This window comes from Pinus tabuliformis, chromosome 1_1 (genome assembly GCF_031772625.1).
Source record: "Pinus tabuliformis cultivar Carrire ecotype Pingquan chromosome 1_1, CPIR1, whole genome shotgun sequence".
Taxonomy (NCBI): Eukaryota; Viridiplantae; Streptophyta; class Pinopsida; order Pinales; family Pinaceae; genus Pinus; species Pinus tabuliformis.
The window spans coordinates 323,240,332-323,246,391 of NC_142297.1; the positions used below are offsets into that span (position 1 = coordinate 323,240,332).

The 6,060-nt window shown below is 28.7% G+C and overlaps 1 pseudogene; it reads left to right on the plus strand.

Moving 5' to 3' along the window:
- Positions 1–1,532: 1,532 nt before the first annotated feature.
- On the plus strand, positions 1,533–2,003 carry LOC149212855 (auxin-responsive protein SAUR50 pseudogene; annotated as a pseudogene).
- Positions 2,004–6,060: the final 4,057 nt, after the last annotated feature.

The following is a 6,060-nucleotide window of genomic DNA, read 5'->3' on the forward strand; positions in this document are numbered from 1 at the left end:
AAAATGTAATTAAAAATAATAATATAATTTTTTTTTTCACACCATAGTTATCAATTCTACCAAATTGGCCCAAAAAATAAGAATTTTCAATGACTCCATTATATTCACAGATTAATATGCTTTTCAATGATTCGATTATATTCACAGATTAATATGCTAGTTTCAGTTCAGTATGAATATTGAATTGATTAATATTTTGTCTCTAAAAATATATAAAAGGAGGGAATTTGCACCGAATTTGACCAAATGGGCCTAAAAATAAGAATTTTCAACGATAGATATGCTAGTTTCAGTTCAGCATGAGTACTGAATTGATTAATATTTTGTCTTTAAAAAATTGTAAAAGAGGTGATTTGTCAAAAAAAAAAAACGATACAACTATAAAATTCCTCTACCTGTTTAGCGGAACATGTTTTTGGAAGATGACTATTACCATTTGCCTGTCTGAGTACGGTGTGGGATTTAATTAGCGCGTTCCATTTTCAATGGATCATAATAAGAAGGGTTAGTTTATTGATTCCAATCTAGTTGGATAATAACAAGAATCGTTAGTTAGTTGATCCCAATATTGTTATTATTGATTAGATTTGAATTTGATAACTAGATTGTTATGTATGCAGAGGGAGACGGACTTCGTATTATTCAGGTTTGGATTTGTTTTATGGGTGAAAAAAAATAGTATACTAAAACTATTATGTTTTTTTTACATGTGAGAAAATTTATCATAACTTAGTTGTTAAACTAGTAGTGAAGACAGTTATTTCTAGCTGTTATCAGCGAATGCAGGTTGACTCATCAATGTTATTCAAGGAAAACCTGCTCGTGGTCTGTAACTGGGTAGTGTTTCGCTCCCACCAAATGCTTTTGAGTCTTGGACCATTCACCTGTTTCTTTACGTCCTAAGAAAACAAGCTCTCTTAACCAAGCCGAAACAATTTTAAAACATACTGTAGACCTTTATGATTTCATTCTTTACATTATACTCTAATTTTAAAATTTTATTATTAATATTATCAAATTTTATATTTTTAGCATTTCATAATACTAATAAATTTAATATAAATTATTGTAAACAGAAAATGTCTATAACATCTTGAACAGAGAAGTAAATGTCAGAGAATTCATAATTTTTCTTTTTCATTTCAATTTTAAGATATATATTGCAATAATTTTTTTTGGTCCAATTAAATCCGAATCTAAATTCGAATTTGAACTTGATAAGTATTGTTCACACATTGAACCTCTAAATTCAAACGAAAGCGTGACGTTTTCCTTTCGCCCTGTTACGACCATTCAAAGAGGCTCCACTGTCCTCCAAATTAAAAAGGGGAGTGCATTTGTCAAAGCAAAAACAATGATCCCTCGCATCTTATCTTACCTAATAACAGTAACTGACATCAACCTAAAAAATAGACCAGCGTTCGCGTCAGCACACGCACTACGCTCTGCCTCTACGATTCCATGCTTGAATTCAACAAACTCATGTGCTCTCCCACTTTCCCATGGTCTTACATAATAAAAAGCCAATTTCCATGCCCATGTATGAATCGTCTGCTCCGCTGAGAATTGTTTCCATGGGAAACACAATAGCTCATGTAGTGTTTCCCAAGAAAATAACAACAAAATTATATAGGTTTGCCATTGCCAGTAAGGCACTGGGATGCAGCTGCTGTCCAAGAAAAAAGAGAATGAGTTATTTCACAGGAAACTGTAATGAATTTGAGTATATCAATGGCAGCAATTCGATAGATGTTCCCAAGGGATATTTTGCATTGTACGTTGGGAGCGAGCGCGCTCGGTTTATAGTTCCTATAACTTATTTGAATCATCCTCTCTTTCAAGCGCTGCTCAAGAAGGCCGAGGAAGAGTATGGATTCCATCACCTGATGGGACTTACCATTCCCTGTGAGAGAGTGGCTTTTGAATATGTAACTTCTGTTTTGGGAAACAAGGATTCCATGGTACCAAATATGGAGTCGGACAAGATATTGGAGTTGATATAAGCATTGATGTCGCTGATTTCTGTCAGCATCACCTTAAACTGCAATGTAAACCGATGTAAACATTAATATAAAATAGCGGATATGGGAGGATTCATTTAGGAAAATGATATAGCTGGGCTTCTTTTGGGGATATCATTGCAGGTTGCCAATGCATTCCAGGTGAAATATTTCTTTTCTAAAACCCATTCAATGATATTTTCATCGTATTTTCTCTGTTAACCAAGTCCTTTAGATTTTTGTCTTGTCAATTTCGAAAACTGCAAAATATTTTGGAAATGGTAATTTAATTTTGAGTAATTCAATTGCAAGTTTATAAATAATTAGGAAATTTGAGAGAGTAAAGTCAAATAGTTAATTTCTCTGATTAGCTTTGACTCTCAAATTTTCAAAATATTGAAAATTCTGCCATAACTATGAGATTTACTTAGCTTTTGTAATATTTTCGTTGATCACAAATTCATCTAGATGTAACCTTGATAACTCATCACAAATTCATTTTTATTTATCATTTTTATGTATAAGAACATTTCCAATTGTGTTATAAAATTAGTTGAATTAGTTTTGATACTTAAAAAAAATATGGGAAAAAATTTGGCAATATATATTTTATTGTTATTATTAATCATTTTTTTTTAATTTTGAATGATTTAAATTAACAATTTTTACATTCAAAATCTCAAATACTTCTCAAAAATTATTTTCAATTATATTATAAAAGTTGCAAATAAAATTAAATAAAGAGATTAGTAAAAAGAACTTTTCAATGGAAGTGAATGAGATGCAATGAGAAGAACAATATTTTTAGCACAAATAAAAAATATACATGTCTTATATTCTTAAAATTGCTAATTGATCAATCAAAAAATAGTAGCCAATAAATTGTTCCTTGTAAGGATTTTTGGATAATTTTCTAATTATTAACTTTATAAAATATAGATAAAAAACATCTAATTAGAATTAATATGATATCTTTCTAATTCTTAAAAAAAAAACTATTTCAAATTTTATTATAAATATATAGTTCAAATTTCCTTATTCACAGATTAAAAAAAATTATTATATGAAAAAGAGTTTAAAATTTAAGAAAACTAACCAAAAATATTTTTTTAGTGTGAAAATGGAAATTTAATATCACACCAATATGAAAAAGAGTTTAAAATTTAAGAAAACTAACCAAAAATATTTTTTTAGTGTGAAAATGGAAATTTAATATCACACCTGTTTATTACTTTTCTATATTAACATTTTAATAACATAACACATGATGGATAGCTATGAAAATTTTAATCAATTTGCTATATTGTAGAACAAACCGTCAATAACAAGTTTTCTGTTTTCTGAATATGCGATTAGAAACTCTTGTGGCCTCATTCTTCAGTATTGTCTGACTCACTACATCCACATCATATTATTCAGTATTGCCTCTGACTCAATACATCCGCCAATATAAATTATGTTTCAACCCGTCAATATTCGTAAACATCAGCATAAACAAAATAATTGAAGGCCACAACTACTCTGTAATTATCAAATGGACGACTTCTGGAAACTGATGCGCAAAAAATGGACCGCGACTTCTGGAAAAGTACAAATTAAAGAAAATTTAAAAATCAAATTTGAGAGACCCTGATATATACCGAACCGAATTTAAAAATCAAATTTGAGAGACCCTGATATATACCGAACCGAATTTTGGCGAATTAATGGCCGAATCACATCGAATTGTTGAATTATTCGAACCCATTCGGCCAAATGCAGTAACTATGATATAAACCCCTGAACATGGCATCAATCGTTGAGAACCCAGTACACCACCTTAACGTGACATCAAAATGGTTGAGAACCCAGTGCCAATACGCAAAGTCTAGGATTCATAGATTGTCTCCATTTTGGTGTTTAGCAAAGCAAGATCTAAAAGATGCCTTTACCGTCTGCTTCCATCATTTATCTTAACCATTCTCACACTCAAGTATAGGTTACGAATAGATTACAAGTGCATATTCTTTACCATCAGGTTGTTATTATAAATTTAAATGGTTAAAATTACAAAATTTTATCTATATTTTTAAATTTTATATTTATTTATATATTTAAAATAAAAATTATAGTTTATTTAAAATTCATTTATATATTTAAAACAAGAATTAAAAAAATTAAATTAAAATTCATTAATCTTTTTAAGAATAAATTTTACAAACAATTGTATAGCTATTGCAATCATAAATTATTGTGTAACCATTACAAGGATAATCGTTAAGAAAAATGTAAAACATTGAAACTCTTATATTACCTTATCCATTTATGGATCAATCAAATCTCTTGAGGTGCAATCCCTTTTTTTGAGTAAAAATGGGATGAAATGTTTACACCTCCATAGATTTCAACCCTTTTGTTGTGGGGATAAAATGGACTTAGGCTGGTTTAAATTGTGCATGGTCACACAAAATCTGTCTAAGAGCAATTTGGTCATTTAATTTTAACTTTTCTTAGTTACTCAGTTTGTTAAGATGATATATACTATTACTCACATGAATGATGAAAAATGATAAAATAAAAAGTTTGAATGAAAAGTGACAATGTAACAATGTTGAATGATAAGAAATGTGAATAATAAGAATGTAGTCAATTACAAACAGTCTTCATTGTGACCAATCTCAAACTATTTTATTCTATTGTTCGTATTGTCACATCTATAATTTTTCCATCTTTTCATATCAATCATATGAAAAGAGTCGTTGAAATAATAGACCATTCAAATATTTAACTCGAGCTATTGTAGTAAACATCATACCTTGTCTCTCTTGCTCTCCAATATTAATAGTAATTTTATCCAAAGTCCATCATTGTGACTTTTGTTTCTATTACTTCATTTGAATGCAAAGTGACTAGCAATGTTGAATGATGGAAAATGGGATAATAAAAATGTAATCAATTACAAATAATTTACAATTTCAAGTAGAAAAAGTTTCACGTAAGTGAATATCTTATTTAAAATGATAATTCAAGTATTTTATTTATGGTTGAATTAATGTAAAATAGAAACCAATGCACGTCATTAAGTTTAGTCAAACATAGTTAATTTTAGTCAACCATCTTTAACTTTAGTTAACCACGGTCAACAATATTCAACGAGAGCAAACCATAATTGACCACAAGTAACCACAAACAACCATATGTTAACCAAACCATACTTAACCTTATTCATCTAACCAAACCATACTAAACCTTATTCATCTATAGCTGACTTTAGTCATCCTTAATCTTATTTAGTCATATTCAACTATAGTCCATATTGGTTGACCTTAGTCAACCATGGTCAACCATAGTCAACCTTTAAGGTATACAAAATTAAGAAGGTATCCTTAGTCAACCTTTGACCTAGATTTAGTAAGTTAACTTAGATTTACTAGGTTGGCCTAGGATTATTAGGTTTAATATTAAATATTGATAACCATGATTAACAATGTTCACACATACTAAATATATCCTATGGTATCCAAAATGATAGTCAACCATAAGTATTATTAATCAACCTTTAAGTTAGGTTTACTAATTTGACCTAGGTTCACCCATAGTGAACTACAATTGACCATAGTTAACCATAATCTACCTTAATTAACCTTAATTAGTCATAGCTAACCATATGTTGACCATAGTAACCATAATTAACCATAGTCATACTTAGTCAAGCTTTATAAACCATATTCAACTATAATTATACTTGATTGAGTGTAATTAGCTATAGTTAGTCATAGTGAACAATGATCAGTCAACTTTAGTTAACCTTAATGAATGATTAAAAATGTCTAAAGTATATTATTAATGTTCTTCGATAAGGTTTAAGATTTATATTTTACTAAATTTAAGATTTATCTAATATGTAGGTTTAAAAAGGTTTAACACTACTCTCAATATTAGTAGTAAAGTGTAATAATAATGTTTATTAATAATATTAATATTAAGGTTTATATTTAATAAGCTTTAAATTTATATTTAATAAGTTTAAGGGTTTGTATTAGATAAGGTTTAAGGTTTAATTAATATTTAAGTTTTTATA